This window comes from Oryx dammah, unplaced genomic scaffold, assembly GCF_014754425.2.
Source record: "Oryx dammah isolate SB20612 unplaced genomic scaffold, SCBI_Odam_1.1 HiC_scaffold_7, whole genome shotgun sequence".
Taxonomy (NCBI): Eukaryota; Metazoa; Chordata; class Mammalia; order Artiodactyla; family Bovidae; genus Oryx; species Oryx dammah.
The window spans coordinates 20,430,519-20,447,435 of record NW_024070191.1 but is presented as its reverse complement, the minus strand read 5'-3'; positions in this window follow the sequence as shown (position 1 = coordinate 20,447,435).

The window sequence follows — 16,917 nt, the reverse complement described above, 5'->3', positions numbered from 1 at the left end:
TGTGACATGGAACTTCCCTGCAGGTCCAGTGGTTAAGGTTCCATGCTTCCACTGCAGGGGGTACATATTCCCTGGCTAGGGAACTAAGACCCTGCATGTTACATGGCGTGACCAAAAATAAATAAATAAATTATAAAACTAATCTTGTGGCAAACTATAATGGAAAAGAATATATATATAGATAGATAGATAGATATAGATATGGATATAGACATAGATATAGATATAGATATAGATATAGATGGGTTTCCCTGGTAGCTCAGATAGTAAAGAATCTGACTGCAATATAGGAGACCCAGATTCAATCCCTGGGTCGGGAAGATCCCCTGGAGAAGGGAGTGGCTACCTATTCCAGTATTCTTGCCTGGAGAACTCCATGGACAGAGGAGCCTGGCAGGCTATATAGTCCATAACTGAGTCACTTTGCTGTCTAGAAGAAATTAACGCAACATTGTAAATCAACTATACTTCAGTAAAACTTAAAGAAAAAAAATAAAGTTAGCAATGCTAATAATCCCTCCTCTTTTCACAAAACTAAAGTTTTATGCATCTGAATATGAAGAATTGGTTCTATTATAAAAAATAAAAATAGAATCAATCTAAATTATTTTGTTCTCTCTTCTCTATTTGAAAAAGTTTATTGAACAATGCCCATGACACTACAAGACTATCCTAAAATTGAATCAATAAATGAAATCTCTGTATGCAAATGAGACACAAAATAGCATTTGCTTATACAACAAAACACCATTACAACAGTGTTGTGTCGTCCTGTATTTTGGCTCATTGACTTGGCTTCCTACTCACTCTCATACACACATCTACCGACATAAGATTTATCACTCATTTTTTAATTAAACTGTTGAAGCATGATGGAGGAGCTATGATTGTGAGAATAATGACTGCATTTTATTCTCTTATTTGGCTAATTTTAGAATAGTTTTAAAACTTTTTTGGAGATAGAACCCTAATTGAAACTTACTGAAGACTGTAAAGGCATTAGTATCTTTTGGTATTAATCCTAGAAGCGTATTTTATATAATCAGCATTTTTCATAGTTCATTCTTTCAACTAGTTTATTAATCATAAGTTATAGAACCTTGAAGCTACAATAGACTCAGGGTCTTATAGATGTAGAAGGTTCTACATCTACCATCAAACACAAGTGGATGCTTGCTCCATTTTAAAATATTTTTATGCATAGAAATTCTCTAAGTTCATTGACTAGCCTGTTCAATATGGAGTGATAGTGTTGGTATGTGGTTGTATGCAGTATACCTCTCAATATATTTAGAAGGAAAAACTGTATGTACTTATGAACAAAAGAATTAGGAGATTCTATACCCCTGGTATACCTAACGATTCAGACAGATTCCGAGATTTTTATAATACAGTTTACCTTTTCAGCCTGCTCTCCTTTCATCGCCTAATTTTTCTTTAATCACATGATATCTATGCTAATCTTATTTTAGGTGAATTCAAATTCAACAAACACTCCCTCTTTGAAAGGTATTATGGAAACACTGGGCGGAGGGGGAAATAAGCATGGTCTCTGTCAATAAGGATTTTTGATAATATAAGTAGATAGACATGTTTAAATATCCTTAACATCATGAAGACTGAGAGTAATGCTACAGTAAAATTGGATTTTACTTCCAGCTGTACCACTTAACAACATCATGACCTTGAGTAAGATATTAAACCTTTGAAAGCCTTCATTTCCTCATTTGTCAATGTGATTCATGCAAACCACTTGGTCCAGTGCCTGGTATAGTTCTGAAAAAATAGCTACTTACAGCTACTTATTATTTAAATGCTATCAATCTGTATTTCTATCAAATCAGAAGAGTCCTATAGAAGACCATGAAACAGCCCTTCCTCTGCATTGAATGAAACCTCTGCATTATATGATAACAAACACAATTTTTATTGCATGTACCTGGAAATATAGAGATACAGAAATAATAGAGTAGATTCATGGGTTTATCACTCATAATTTTGCTCATGCATTCATATTTCTACCTATTTAATTCTAGCCTGCAACCTTCTATTGCTTCTACTCAGGAAATTTTCCACAAATGCTATCACGTATTTTTTTTTTTTTAATTACAGTAAGGTTTTACTATGTGCTGGGCCTAGGGGATGTAGAAATGAATAAATGAAAATTCCAGTTCTTATAGTCTTGTGGGGAGAGCAAAAAAAAAAAAAGGAAACCAATATATACAATAAAATGATGAAAGTGATTGCCAAAGTAGGATCTGAAGCAAAGGCTATATGCAGGTCCTTTATTTGGGAAGTAATCATAGGAGATGAGTAAGGGGTAGGTAGTGGAAGGAAACAGGGAAGAGAGAAAGTCTTTACAAAGAACACATTCTCCAGTTGGCCCCAACTCTTAGAGACTGGCACACCATCCCACTGGACCTTCTGAGGTACTTTATGAATGTGTCTCAAAACTGATGTCCCCTTTTGGCAGTTGACTCTTCTTCCTCATTGGTCAGTGGACTGACCAAGGCTAATCTAGGACTTTAATTCAATTTTCAAATTGTGTGTGTTTGAGTGACTAGCTGATCTTGCAGGTAAGCCATGCCACTGGGGCAGGAAATGAGAAATAACTTCTGTATTCTCACCTCCCTAGCCTAGGATTCCTTCCACAATACCATGCCAGAGTGTTTTGGGAATCCCTGCCGTGTTTTCTATAGAAGATTATTGTACCAAAGTGTCAAAGAAATCTTTCACCAGGTTTTAGGTCAGCTCCAAGAGGCTTTACCCACATATTGCATCCCAAGTCATGGGTGTGCATGCGTGCTTCCGTCATGTCTGACTCTTTGCAACCCTACGGACTGTAGCCTACCAGGTTCCTCTGTCCATGGGGATTTTCCAGACAAGAATACTTGAGTGGTTGCCACGCCCTCCTGCAGGGGATCTTCCCAACCCAGGGATCAAACCAGCATCTATGTCTCCTGCATTGGCAGACAGGTTCTTTACCACTAGTGCCACCTGGGAAGCCAAAAGTCATGGGTAAATGCTCTTAAATCAATAAATACTCCACTATCAAGACTTTTTTCCTAATTACCTTGAGCCAACATACACAAGCTCCACTCTCATGTGTGTTCCACTTATTCCTGGCTACCTGCTAACCCAACTGCGAATACTTTGGGTGTGCCAGCTATTTCCTCCTGAAATAGGGGCTGTTTCCTATTCTAGTTTTGCTTAGATCTGATCCAGGCTGGAGGCAGTGAGGAAGAAAGCATCATCAGAGAAGCTCTGGCTTCTGGCAGAGTTTTTGCAAAGTCCCCAGGTAAACAGAAGCTGCTTTCCTTTAGCAAGAGAATTACACCTGCCAACGTCAAGGGTTCATCTAACGGATTAAGATCCTCAAGCTTGTCCACACACATGCCCTATTTCAGGGTTCATGTGTAGGTTGTTTACTTGGGAAATGATTTCAGGTAGCAGGAGAGAAGAGGCAGTGGGAGTGAAAAGGGAAAGAGTAAAAAAACAATACAGAGATGTGTCCCCTGAGGAGACTGATATTCAGTCCTCAATCTTTATGAATTTTATGACTCAGAACTATGTGCCGGGATGATGAAATAGGGAAACCATTTCTCTATTGGTTCTCATCTCCCAGTTGTCAAGGGTTACTCCATACTATTAAGCCCCCTGCGTCTGCGGGTATCTCTACCATAGTATCAGGCAGATGCTGAGGCAGGAAGTGCGTAGTGTATGAGACAGTCTGAGTTGAAGCATTGCCTAATGCATCTGTGTAAAGCCTGGAGGAAGTAGTCACTGAATGTGTGGCTGAAGAGGGGGAGAGTGTGAAGAATGGAGTGGCACGCCTAGATGTCTGAGTGTATTACAATAAAGGTGTGGGTTCATATTGACCATTTCCCTCTACATGATATTTATTTGGCAGTATCACTTGTATTATTACTTACTCCTTATGTAACTTTCATGAGTGCTTCTTTTGTCTTCCAAAATACCTGTAAATGCTTTGAGACCCAAAACTTATTTAAAATTAAAAGATCACCCATCAATGTGCCATGTTTCCTAGAGCTGCATGCTAAATAATTATTGATTGAATAGTAAATGTATTTCCAACTTCTCAAATACTGTTCTTTCCAGCTAATTGACTTTTAAAAGCTGTTTTTTTAAGTATACTTCTTAATAGAGGAGTAAACTAACTCATAAGTCTAATATTTCAATAAAAATACTTTTTTCTTTTCCTATGTTAACTGCTGTGATCATACCACATACTTAGTTTTATACTCTTGAAAGTAGAAACAACTAAACAGGAGTTGATTGGCATTTTAAAATATTAAGCCTATTTACTATAAATGATCCCTTTTTAAAATCTACAACAATTCAGCCTTAATAATAGCAAACAGTTTGGGATAATAGATTTAATCTCAATGACCCCATCTAACAGAAAGGAATAAGTTGTGACTTAATTCTTAAGATGTACATTTGAATTTGGAATATACCGTGGACTTATAACAAAAATAATGTCTTATGTTCAGGTGAACTCAGTGGTGTTTGCTTAACCTGATATTAAAATATTTTTTCCTTAAATTAAGAATAGACTTTGTGGAAGTGATATCCAGTATTAGTATTGGGAGGATGTTTATTTGAGATTTAAAGTCACAGAGGTGGTAATCTGTGTTTAAATAATTGTGAGCATATATGTCTCTCTCTTCAGAGTCCCTTGGACTGCAAGGAGATTAATCTGTCAATTCTAAAAGAAATCAGTCCTGAATATTCACTGGAAGGACTGATGCTAAAGCTGAAACTCCAATACTTTGGCTACCTGATGCAAACAGCAGACTCATTAGAAAAGACCCTGATGCTGGGAAAGACTGAAGGCAGAAGGAGAAGGGGAATGACAGAGGATGAGATGGTTGGATGGCATCACTGACTTGATGGACATGAGTCTGAGCAAGCTCCAGGAGCTGGTGACAGACAGGGAAGCCGGCGTGCTACAGTCCTTGGGGTCGGAAAGAGATGGACACGACTGAGTGACTGAACTGAACTGATGATTTCTCTGTTTCTTTTAATTTTTTTGTAAGTAGATATAGATACGAAATGATTAGAGAGCATCACCGACTCAATGGACATGAGTTTGAGCAAACTCTGGGAGATAGTGAAAGACAGGGAAGCTTGGCATGCTACAGTTCATGGGGTCACAGAGTCGGACACCACTTAGCAACAGAACGATGATAGATATCGACAGGCCTAATGAAGGGCTCATTTTTGGATAACCAAATCTATGGCTAATTCTAAAACTGACAGAATGTGTCTTTTGACTTAGTAGCGTGCAGGTTCTTCTGTCTGAGCATGAAAAGAATTCAGGGAGAGGCAGAGTGACAGATAAGAAGAGAGTTTATTACATATGATGTTTTTGAGCGATACAAGCAGGTAGACAAGGGTGGAATGCCGCCCCAAGAACTTAGTGGGTAACAGTTTTATAATCAGAGGAAAAGTGTAGGGGAGAAGACCCCTTCTTCCTCATACTAGCATAGCTGTCAAACTTGCATCGTCAGTTCTTCCTCCACATCAAGAGAAATTTTCTTGTCCCACATGGTCAAGCTGGGACTCACGGCACAGTGCAAACGAACAAAAACGTGGTTACTATATACGATGGTATGGTAAATCATCTCAGGTTTTGGTGTAATGTCACCTTTTGTATTTTTGTTTTTCATGTGTGCAGTGGAGCATATCCTGGGAATCATAAATGTACTAAGCTCACTGGGCAGGACATGGGTCTCATGCCTCCACTGCTTTATTGTTTGGGACATTTCTTGCATTTCTATTACATGGTTTTGCTGCTAAGCAAGCCTGCTTGCTTTTATGGTTAAGCAAACCTACTTTCCTTTTTTTTTTTAATCTTTTGATTTTTTTTCTTTTTAAAAAAAATTTATTTATTTTAATGGGAGGCTAATTACGTTACAATATTGTATTGGTTTTGCCATACCTCGACATGAATCCTCCACCGGTAAGTGATCACTAACTTATAGAGTCTTCAGTACTTTTATCTCTACTGATAATTGCCTAGTAGGATTAACTATTGAACCACCCATTCTTTCTCCTCTGTCCCTATCTTTCCAAAGTGAAACTCTTTTCTCTATCATTCTCTCATGAGGGTACAGTGAAGTTTTCCAGAAGTTATAAATCACATCATATATGTGATACCATGACAGATTAAATGAAGAAACAATATGAGAATATAGTTGTCATTTATAAACCCAGACAGTAAGATTGGCAAAACTGTAATAAAAGAGTTATTCTTTTCACTACTATTTTTTAAAATAAAAATGTTATTTATGTTAACCAATTCACTTACTATTATTTTTAAATAAATTAAATTTTTTCTCAGTTTTAATTTAGAACGTGGCAAACATTGATCAATACAGCCCACATAAACAAGAGCTCTTTGAACCTGCAGTAGTTTTTGAGAAGTTTACCCTTTATGGTATACTGAGTTCAAAATGTCTGGGAACTGCTGCTATGTATTAATAATTGTCCAAAGATGGGACTAGGCAAAGAATTCAGAAAAAGAGTTCAAGGTGAACTAGAAGATTCTGTGAAGATTTTAGGTGAAAATACATACTTGAATTGAGTCTTAAATGATAAAGGGGGATTTGAGCTTTGTAGAATATAAAAGGCCTTAAAGTCAGGGAACCAAAGGCGGGGGTGCAACCTGTGGAATGGGTGGGGGTGGAGAAACTGGTTCTGTTTCCCCATAAAAGGAAAGCAAGTAGAAGCAAAACAATGAGAAAGTAACAAGAAATAAGAAGAAAAGACAAAGGCTGGAACACAGGACATGCGGAATTTAAATTTCATCATATTGGCTTTAGGGAGCCGGTGAAGGTTTTCAAGCACATTGTTGTTTGTGGTTCAGTCACCAAGTCCTGTCCAACTCTTTGAGACCCCACGGACTGCAGCAGGCCAGGCCTCCCTGTCCCTCACCATCTCCTGGAGTTTGCCCAAGTTCATGTCCACTGAATCGGGGATGCCATCCAACCATCTCATCCTCTGCTGCTGTCATCTCCTTTTGCCGTCAGTCCTTCCCAGCATCAGAGACTTTTTCAAGCATGAGGGTGACATAAATGTTATTTTGCTTGGGAGAGATTCATTTTCAAAGTGGATTAGATTCTACATGGAGGGAAACTAGTTGAAATGCTATCTTAAGAGTAGATGTATAAAATGATAAGGACCAGTGATGGCGTTTCAGGTTTGGAGCCTGAGTCAAGGGTGAGAATGGAGTAGCATTAAGGAAAACAGAGCACACTGGAGGGATTTGAAGAAAAAAGGAAACATGATAATGATGATAAATCACCATTGAAGAGGTTGCTGGATTTTTTGGCTCATGACTACTAAATGATATTTGATATGATTTAAATATTGTGTATTTCTATCATTAGAATTTTTAACTGTGCAAATTCATAAACAAAGCATATGAAACATTTAAAAACTAATTTGAATAACTGATGAATTCATTTCAATCACGCCAGGTCACTAAAAGTTTGATGTAATTTGCACAGTGATATCAACTGTTGATATGTTTTACTTCATAATCAAGAAAATACATTTCTTGTTGATTTAAAATGGTTTGTTCATGCATTATTACCCCTTTTGTAGGTGAAGCTTGAATGTTCCTGAAGCTGCTTTATTCTCACTCAGAAAGGCACTATATGCCGTTACTAAGTTACCTCCTTGCAGCAACACCTTTAAAATCACTGGACAAAATAAATCCCGACTTAAAATGCCTTTTGTCTCATTCTTTAAAAGCTCCATGTGCATTCCCCTCATTCTACTCTGTTTTGTTGTTCAGTCACCAAGTCCTGTGGGACTCCTTGAGACCCCCTCAGGCCTCTTTGAGACCCCCTCAGGACTCTTTGAGACCCCCTGACCTGTAGCCCTCCGGGTTTCTCTGTCCATGGGATTTTTCCCAGGCAAGAATAATGGAGTGGGTTGCTATTTCCTTCTCCAGGAGATCTTTCTGGATCAGGGACTGAACTCGAGGCTCCTGCATTGGCAAGTGGATTCTTTACCACTAAGCCACCAAGGAAGCCCCCATCCTACCCTATACTCATTTACATATAATTTTAATGAATAAAATGATTTTTAGTAATAGTCAATGTGGATTAAACCTTGTTAACTAATAAATTGGGCTACTTACATTTTGAGCTTCTTGGTTAGTCCTGGTTTTAGTAAAAAAAATCCTTGGACATATTGCTTCATTACTAATTTCGTTCCTAGAATATGACAAACTCTTGCAGGCAATCAACTGAATCTGCCATAATATTCTACCAATAAAACTTAATGACTGATTATAATTTAGTTAAATACTTGATTTTGTTAATATGAAGAAAATTAAACTTACCTCAGCATATGTGATGTTTAAAAAAAAAAAAACTACTCCTTATTTCTTTCCTTGAAAATGATAAGGTTAAAATGAACATTTATTCAGTGAAATAAAATTATTGGCATGTGGATATTGGCATATAAGCTACCTCATTTGGTGAGTTTAGGAAATAAATTAGGAAGAAAGCCATGTGTTAATATCTGAAGATTCAGTGTATAGTGTACTCATTACATTCTGAAGTTCAATTTAACCTTTTATATATAATTCAAAAGAGGAGATAATTGAAAAAAAGTAAAAATAAGTTAAATTGGCCACTTGTATCCTAACAAATTATAGCATTTTTAAACCCTGAGAACTACAAATCAGAATAACCCTGTTAAGTATTCTGCAGCAAACTCTCTTCTGTCCAGGCTCAGGAGATTTGTTTGGCATAATAAGGAGAGTGAAATTATCTCTTCTGCTCACCTGGTTTCATAGTTTCCTTTCCAATGTTTTCTTGGCTCTGCGGAACAGTTCTTCAATTATTTCAGAATATCTGAGATATTCTCTGTGCACTCCTGTGAACCTCTTGGATTCGTTTCTTCTTTAAATGAATTGCTACCGATTGCATGAATTAAAGAGCTTCAATCATTGGTCCGTATCTCTATCTTCCTTCTATATAATTTCATTAAGAGGAACTGCATTCTTTTCATGAGTCTGGAATATTTGGGAAGCATTCTGCCAAAAAGCAGAAAGATTCTGGACTTGGACCTCAGGGTATCTGGTATACAAGGATTCAAGAAAATAACACCCTTCCTGCTGATCCCCACAGTGGACCCACCAGTGACTAACGAAAGCACAGTTCTTCGAAATGATATTTCTTGACCCCATCTTATGCTCCACTGGCTGCTCCAGATACATAAAACATGCTGAACAAATAAGTCAAATGCTATTTGAGATAACCAAACATTCTACATTATCAAATCATTTGCTGGAGGATATTTCTAAAAACATCCCCAAGAAAAACATTAGATTCTAAAACATAATTATACAAGTGCTTCCCTGGTGGCTCAGTGGTAAAGAATCCTCCCACCAGTGTAGGAGACACAGGAGACGTGGGTTCGATCCCTGCATCGGGAAGATCCCCTGGAGGAGGAAACGGCAACCCTCTCCAGTAGTCTTGCCTGTAAAATTCCCTGGACAGAGGTGTCTGGTGGGCTACAGTCCACAGGGTCAAAAAGAGTTGGACACAACTTAGCATCTGAGCATGTACACACATGCTCTTTAATACTGTAACTCCATTTGGTGGAACTTTTACTAGAATATTTCTTAATATTTGTGTTTTAAATTTGAATTTATATTGAGTTTGATAGATATTCTAGGGCAGATATTTAACAATAAGGAAAAGATCATATGCAAAGGATTTTTATATATGTTACTGAATTATATGAATAAAAAGGAATGTTTTAATGCTATGGGAAGTATCACTAGGGTGAAGTTTAACAATACTTATAAAAATAATCTAATTCCTGTTGGTTACATGGAAATAGTACTTCAAATAAATTTTTCAGTTACTAAGATACACTTTAAAAATAATTGAGTATAATTTATGATCACATAAAAATCATTTTTATTCTAGAATACTTCTAACAAACACTCATCATAGAAAACTTGTTTTAAATAGCCAAGTGTTTGAAAAATACTACAATTACTTAGATACACTATCTGAAGTGAATATGTTTAGGAAAATGAGAAAAAAAAAAGAAAATGAGAAAAGGCTAATAGAATTAAATACTAATACCTAATGTTTCCAGTCATTGGTTTTCAAACTGTTTCCTGCATTCTGTGTTTTCTCTTTACACTTTACTCAACATAAGGGATCTCCAACATCTGGGATCTAATGGATGATGATTCAAGGTGGAACTGATGTAATAATATTAAAAATAAAGTGCACAATAAATGTAATGCACAGGAATCATCCTGAAACCATTCCCCACTCTCTGTCCATGGAAAAATGGTCTTCCATTAATCGGTCCCTGGTATAAAAAATGTTGGGGAACACTGTCTAACACAGAGGGGCATCTGTGTAACACTTCTGGGGGAAAAACTTTATAGCCTCCTGTATTGCAGCCTGGACAGTATTAGGAACGTGGGACTGAAGTCTCCGGTCATAGTCTTATTCCCCTGTAATCTGTCTTCCACCCAGCAGCTAGAAGGATGTTTCTTCACGTCACTGATCGGCTCCTCTCTCAAATGGAAGCATGCTGAATATCTGTCATGTTTCTTAGGCGAGGGTGATGCCTGTCAGTGTCTGTACATACTAAATATCTCAGTTCAGTTCAGTCACTCAGTCGTGTCCGACTCTTTGCAACCCCATGAATCGCAGCACGCCAGGCCTCCCTGTCCATCACCAACTCCCGGAGTTCACTCAGACTCGCGTCCATCGAGTCCGTGATGCCATCCAGCCATCTCATCCTCTGTCGTCCCCTTCTCCTCCTGCCCCCAATCCCTCCCAGCATCAGACTCTTTTCCAATGAGTCAACTCTTCGCATGAGGTGGCCAAAGTACTAGAGTTTGTACTCGAGTACAAACTCCAGCTGAAACTAGAGTTTCAGCTTTAGCCTCATTCCTTCCAAAGAAATCCCAGGGTTGATCTCCTTCAGAATGGACTGGTTGCATCTCCTTGCAGTCCAAGGGACTCTCAAGAGTCTTCTCCAACACCACAGTTCAAACGCATCAATTCTTCGGTGCTCAGCTTTCTTCACAGTCCAACTCTCACATCCATACATGACCATTGAAAAAACCATAGCCTTGACTAGACGGACTTTTGTTGGCAAAGTAATGTCTCTGCTTTTGAATATGCTATCTAGGTTGGTCGCAACTTTTCTTCCAAGGAGTAAATGTCTTTTAATTTCATGGCTGCAATCACCATCTGCAGTGATTTTGGTGCCCCAAAAAATAAAGTCTGACACTGTTTCCACTGTTTCCCCATCTATTTCCCACGAAGTGATGGGACCGGGTGCCATGATCTTCGTTTTCTGAATGTTGAGCTTTAAGCCAACTTTTTCACTCTCCACTTTCACTTTCATCAAGAGGCTTTTTAGTTCCTCTCCACTTTCTGCCATAAGGGTGGTGTCATCTGCATATCTGAGGTTCTTGATATTTCTCCTGGCCATCTTGATTCCAGCTTGTGCTTCATCCAGCCCAGCATTTCTCATGATGTACTCTGCATAGAAGTTAAATAAGCAGGGTGACAATATACAGCCTTGACGTACTCCTTTTCCTATTTGGAACCAGTCTGTTGTTCCATGTCCAGTTCTAACTGTTGCTTCCTGACCTGCATACAGGTTTCTCCAGAGGCAGGTCAGGTGGTCTGGTATTCCCATCTCTTTCAGAATTTTTCAGTTTGTTGTGATCCACACAGTCAAAGGCTTTGGCATAGTCAATAAAGCAGAAAGAGATGTTTTTCTGGAACTCTCTTGCTTTTTTGATGATCCAGCAGATGTTGGCAATTTGATCTCTGGTTCCTCTGCCTTTTCTAAAACTAGCTTTAACATCTGGAAGTTCATGTTTCACGTATTGCTGAAGTCTGGCTTGGAGAATTTTGAGCATTACTTTACTAGCATGTGAGATGAGTGTAATTGTGCAGTAGTTTGAGCATTCTTTAGCATTGCCTTTCTTTGGGATTGGAATGAAAACTGACCTTTTCCAGTCCTGTGGCCACTGCTGAGTTTTCCAAGTTTGCTGGCATAATGAGTGCAGCACTTTCACAGCATCATCTTTCAGGATTTGAAATAGTTCCACTGGAATTCCATAACCTCCACTAGCTTTGTTCATAGTGATGCTTTCTAAGGCCTACTTGACTTCACATTTCAGAATGTCTGGCTCTAGGTGAGTGATCACACCATCGTGATTATCTGGGTCGTGAAGATATTTTTTGTACAGTTGTTCTGTGTATTCTTGCCACCTCTTCTTAACATCTTCTGCTTCTGTTAGGTCCATACCATTTCTGTCCTTTATCGAGCCTATCTTTGCATGAAGTGTTCCCTTGGTATCTTTAATTTTCTTGAAGAGATCTCTAGTCTTTCCCATTTTGTTGTTTTCCTCTATTTCTTTGCATTGATCGCTGAGGAAGACTTTCTTATCTGTCCTTGCTATTCTTTGGAACTCTGCATTCAGATGCTTATATCTTTCCTTTTCTCCTTTGCTTTTCGCTTCTCTTCTTTTCACAGATATATGTAAGCCCTCCCCGGACAGCCATTTTGCTTTTTTTGCATTTCTTTTCCATGGTGATGGTCTTGATCCCTGTCTCCTGTACAATGTCAGGAACCTCTGTCCATAGTTCATCAGGCACTCTATCAGATCTAGTCCCTTTAATCTATTTCTCACTTTCACTGTATAATCATAAGGGATTTGATTTAGGTCATACTTGAATGGTCTCATGGTTTTCCCTACTTTCTTCAATTTAAGTCTGAATATGGCAATAAGGAGTTCATGATCTGAGCCATAGTCAGCTCCTGGTCTTGTTTTTGCTGACTCCACCTTTGGCTGCAAAGAATATAATCAATCAATCAATATAATCAATCTGATTTCAGTGTTGACCATCTGGTGATGTCCATGTGTAGTGTCTTCTTTTGTGTTGTTGGAAGAGGGTGTTTGCTATGACCAGTGCATTTTCTATATCTGGATTCTATTAAATATTTATTGAGCAACTATGACCACAGTGAGAGATATCATATGGGATTTATAATGTTTTTGAGTACCTTTCTTAATTCTTGGCATGCAGTCAAGTCACTTATTTCATCTCCATTGTACCATTCTTATCCTCATTTTACAAATGAAGAAACTGCGGCACAGAGAGGTGGTATAATCTGCCTAAAGTCACACAGCTAACTAAGAAGTACAGGAAGTAGTCTAGCTCCAGCATCCATGTGCCCAAACACTCCACTGTAATTGTAACTGGGAGTAAAAAGATAAATTAAACACAGTCTGAGTGTTTGCTGTTCAGCAGAGGACAACGTATTTTCAGTGTAATGGTAAAAGATAATCATAGAGCTAGCAAATATTTATTAAGAATTTATAAATTCTGAGCTCTGTAATAATTCACTTATATGCATTGTTTGGGCTTCTTTGGTGGCTCAGCAGTAACGAATTTGCCTGTAATGCAGGAGATGCAGGAAATGTGGGTTTGATTCCTGGGCCTGAAATGGGAAATGGGAACAGAGTTCATTATGCAGTCCATGGGGTTGCAAAGAGTCAGACACAACTGAGCCTGCACGCATGCATGCACGTGCATTGTTTAACTTCATAAGAATCCTATACTTTTTCAATTAGAAAATTAAGATAATTTTGCTCAAGATGAGAAAGAACAAATTAGATCCTGATTCCAGTTAGCTTGGATTCCTCTGGCTTTAACAGGCCTTAGTTTTCCTCTGTTGAATATTAAAAAACTTCTTAGAACACACCGACCTTGGACAAGGTCACTTTGTGACTATGACTGAGCAAGACAAAAATGAGTCCCTTTCATAATCTTGTCAGAACACACACACACACACACAAAAGAACACAGTACAAACCACAAAAATGACCAAACATTCCCCATCTCAGCTAAGAGCAGTGACTGCCCCCTTTTCTGATCAATTTTATCTCGAGCTCTACTTTGTTCCTGTAATCTTCCAGACAAAAATTTTCAGAGACTATCTTTTCCCTGTTATCTGCTCCTAATCCAGAGAAAAATCATTGTTTTAAAAATCCGTCAAAAAAATTAAAAACAAGCCTAAACCCTATAGTAAGTTTGTTCTAACACCCTCCTACTGAGATCCCTCCGGTTCCTCATGGTAATCTATCTTCTCTGTTTGCAATGAGCCAAGAAACTCAACTTCGTTCCACTTCAGGTCTGTTCTTTAGCTGGAGGATATTATCAGTTAGATCCCACTGAGATTGGGCTGAGACCCTCACCCAGGACAGGACACTAGATTCAGTAATAAGGTGCACATTGGGGTCACTTTGAAATCTCTTCCCGCTCAAGTGTTTAAGGTGTCACCCTGGCCACATATGGGAAGCTAACTTCACTCTGAACTAAGCTGTGATTATTATTTCATTGTGATTCTTTGGCATTGGATCTTTGTTTTGTTTTGTTTTTTTTTGACTTAGGAATAAGTTCCCTGGTGGCTCAGACAGTAAAGAACTTGCCTGCAATGCAGGAGACAAGGATTTGATCCTTGGGTCGAGAAGATCCCATGGAGAAGTGAATGGGAACCCACTCCAATATTCTTGCCTGGAAAATGCCATGGACAGAGAAACCTGGGGGGCTACAGTCCATGGGGTTGCCAAGAGTCAGATACAACTGAGTGATTAACACTTCTTTCATTCTCTTGGGACTTATTGGTTATATGAGCAGATTTATGTTGTTTCTTAGTGAATTGTTCTCTGACCTTATTGTATTCATTTCTGTGGTCTGCTTGTTTATTCTATAAGAAGAAAAGTCTATAAGGAGGAGATGGACATAGACCTGATAAATCTATCTTTCAGCCAGTGCTGGGGAAGGAGTTCAGAAAGTGTCATCAGACTAGTGTTCTTTGAGTGAAAATGCTGTAGGTCAGCGTTTCAAAAACTTATAAAAAGTTTCCCCTCAATCTTGTGAAAAATAATTTATTTAGTTTCATCTGTCTCGGGTTGTTTGGTTCCTGATCAGGGCAAGTTTCAGAAGTACAAGGTTGCACAAACACCAACCTTACTGACCACTGGCATTCTCATGGGGCCATCTCTTGATCTAAACCTGCAACTCGTTCAAGCCAAACTCCCATTTTCTTTATGTTTTCTAAATATAAGGTAAAATATCTATATATATGTCTGTATATAGATAGAAATATATATATATTTATTTATATGTAGACATACGCTCTGACTAGTGAAAATTACTAGAGGTAATATGAAATCATAATGACTGCTGGGAGAATTGTGACATTAGCAAGACGTTAATTTGTTCCCTTAGAACAAAAGAGAAAGAAACACTCAAGGGGAGATTGTCTTGTCTACAACAAAGAGATTATTTTATTCATTGTAGAAGACTCCTTTTTCATTTCTTCAGGGTTAAATAATCCCTGGCTTTTAAAATGAGTGGCTTGGTAAGATTGCCAACCACTTTTTCTCTCTTTTCTTTGTATATGTGTCAAAATGGGTTTTCTTGCATCTAAACTTTGTCACCTCTCCTTGCAAGAAACAGGTTTTTATAATGATATTAATTTAATATTTGTTGGAAATTGGCCCCTGCTTACTTATTTTTCTACTTATGTTCCACACTCTCTTTTTCTTATGCTTGGGAAATCTTAAAGAGAAACCAATTACAAAAATCATTTTGCTGGTACAAATGCACTCTGGGGATATCTATTGTAGACAAACACTAAAAGTTGTTTTAAAATAATTATTGTGTTATATTTGCTTTAAAAATTGTAGAGTTTGAAAATGTGCATTTACTGAACAGCCTTCAGTACTATAATTATGAGATAAAAATATATTAGCTCTAATATATGAAATAGCTTTTGGCATCATTTAAAGAAGTCTGTTAAATTTAGTTTATCATATAAAAATATTAGCACAATATTTAGATTTATATAAACCAGGTTTTAATTTCACAGCTTAAATTCCCAAAAATGACTTATGGTTTATTACTATTGTTTTCTTAAAAAATTAGACATATATAAAAACATGTGTGTATATATACATATATATGTATAATATATACTGATAATAGTGGATATCTTTTTAAATGTTTAATTTTATGGAATTTTTACAATGTTGCAATCATGAGGATTCAATATATTGACTAATATTATAGTCTAACTTTTCTTAACAAACTGTAAGATCTTGGACTATTCAAGACAGTAGTGACTACTATAATAGCCACTGTACTTACTGAAATTTAATTATTTAAAATTAAATAAATAGTTCCTTAGTTGCACTAACCACAAGTCAAGTGCTCAGTAGTAACATATGGCCAGTGGCTACCATACTGGACAGTACACATATAGGACATTTAAATAATTAGAGTTCAATTGATAGCACTGCCTTCAGTTCAGTTCAGTCGCTCAGTCGTGTCCGACTCTTTGCAACCCCATGAATCGCAGCACGCCAGGCCTCCCTGTCCCTCACCAACTCCCGGAGTTCACTCAGCCTCGCGTCCATCGAGTCCGTGATGCCATCCAGCCATCTCATCCTCTGTCGTCCCCTTCTCCTCCTGCCCCCAATCCCTCCCAGCATTAGACATATGATTAAGCTAATAAGAAAATAATCTTTGCATGTTGGGTAATTTTTAATTAAGAAAGATGGAGAAACACTGAATATTGAAAATGTTCTGCACTCAATTCTGATGTGTGGCAGGATTTTCCACAACACCAAGGAATTCCCAAATGCTAGCTGGGTGTCCTAGAGTTGACCTGAAAAAAAAAGTTCTGGCACTATTAACCGCATAGATAGGAGATGGCCTCATATTGGACAGGTTAAGTCCTCATCCCTGCAGGACTACACACCTCCCTTCCTCGGTCCTTACCCCTCCCCCGATCCCTTCCCAGACTCCAGAC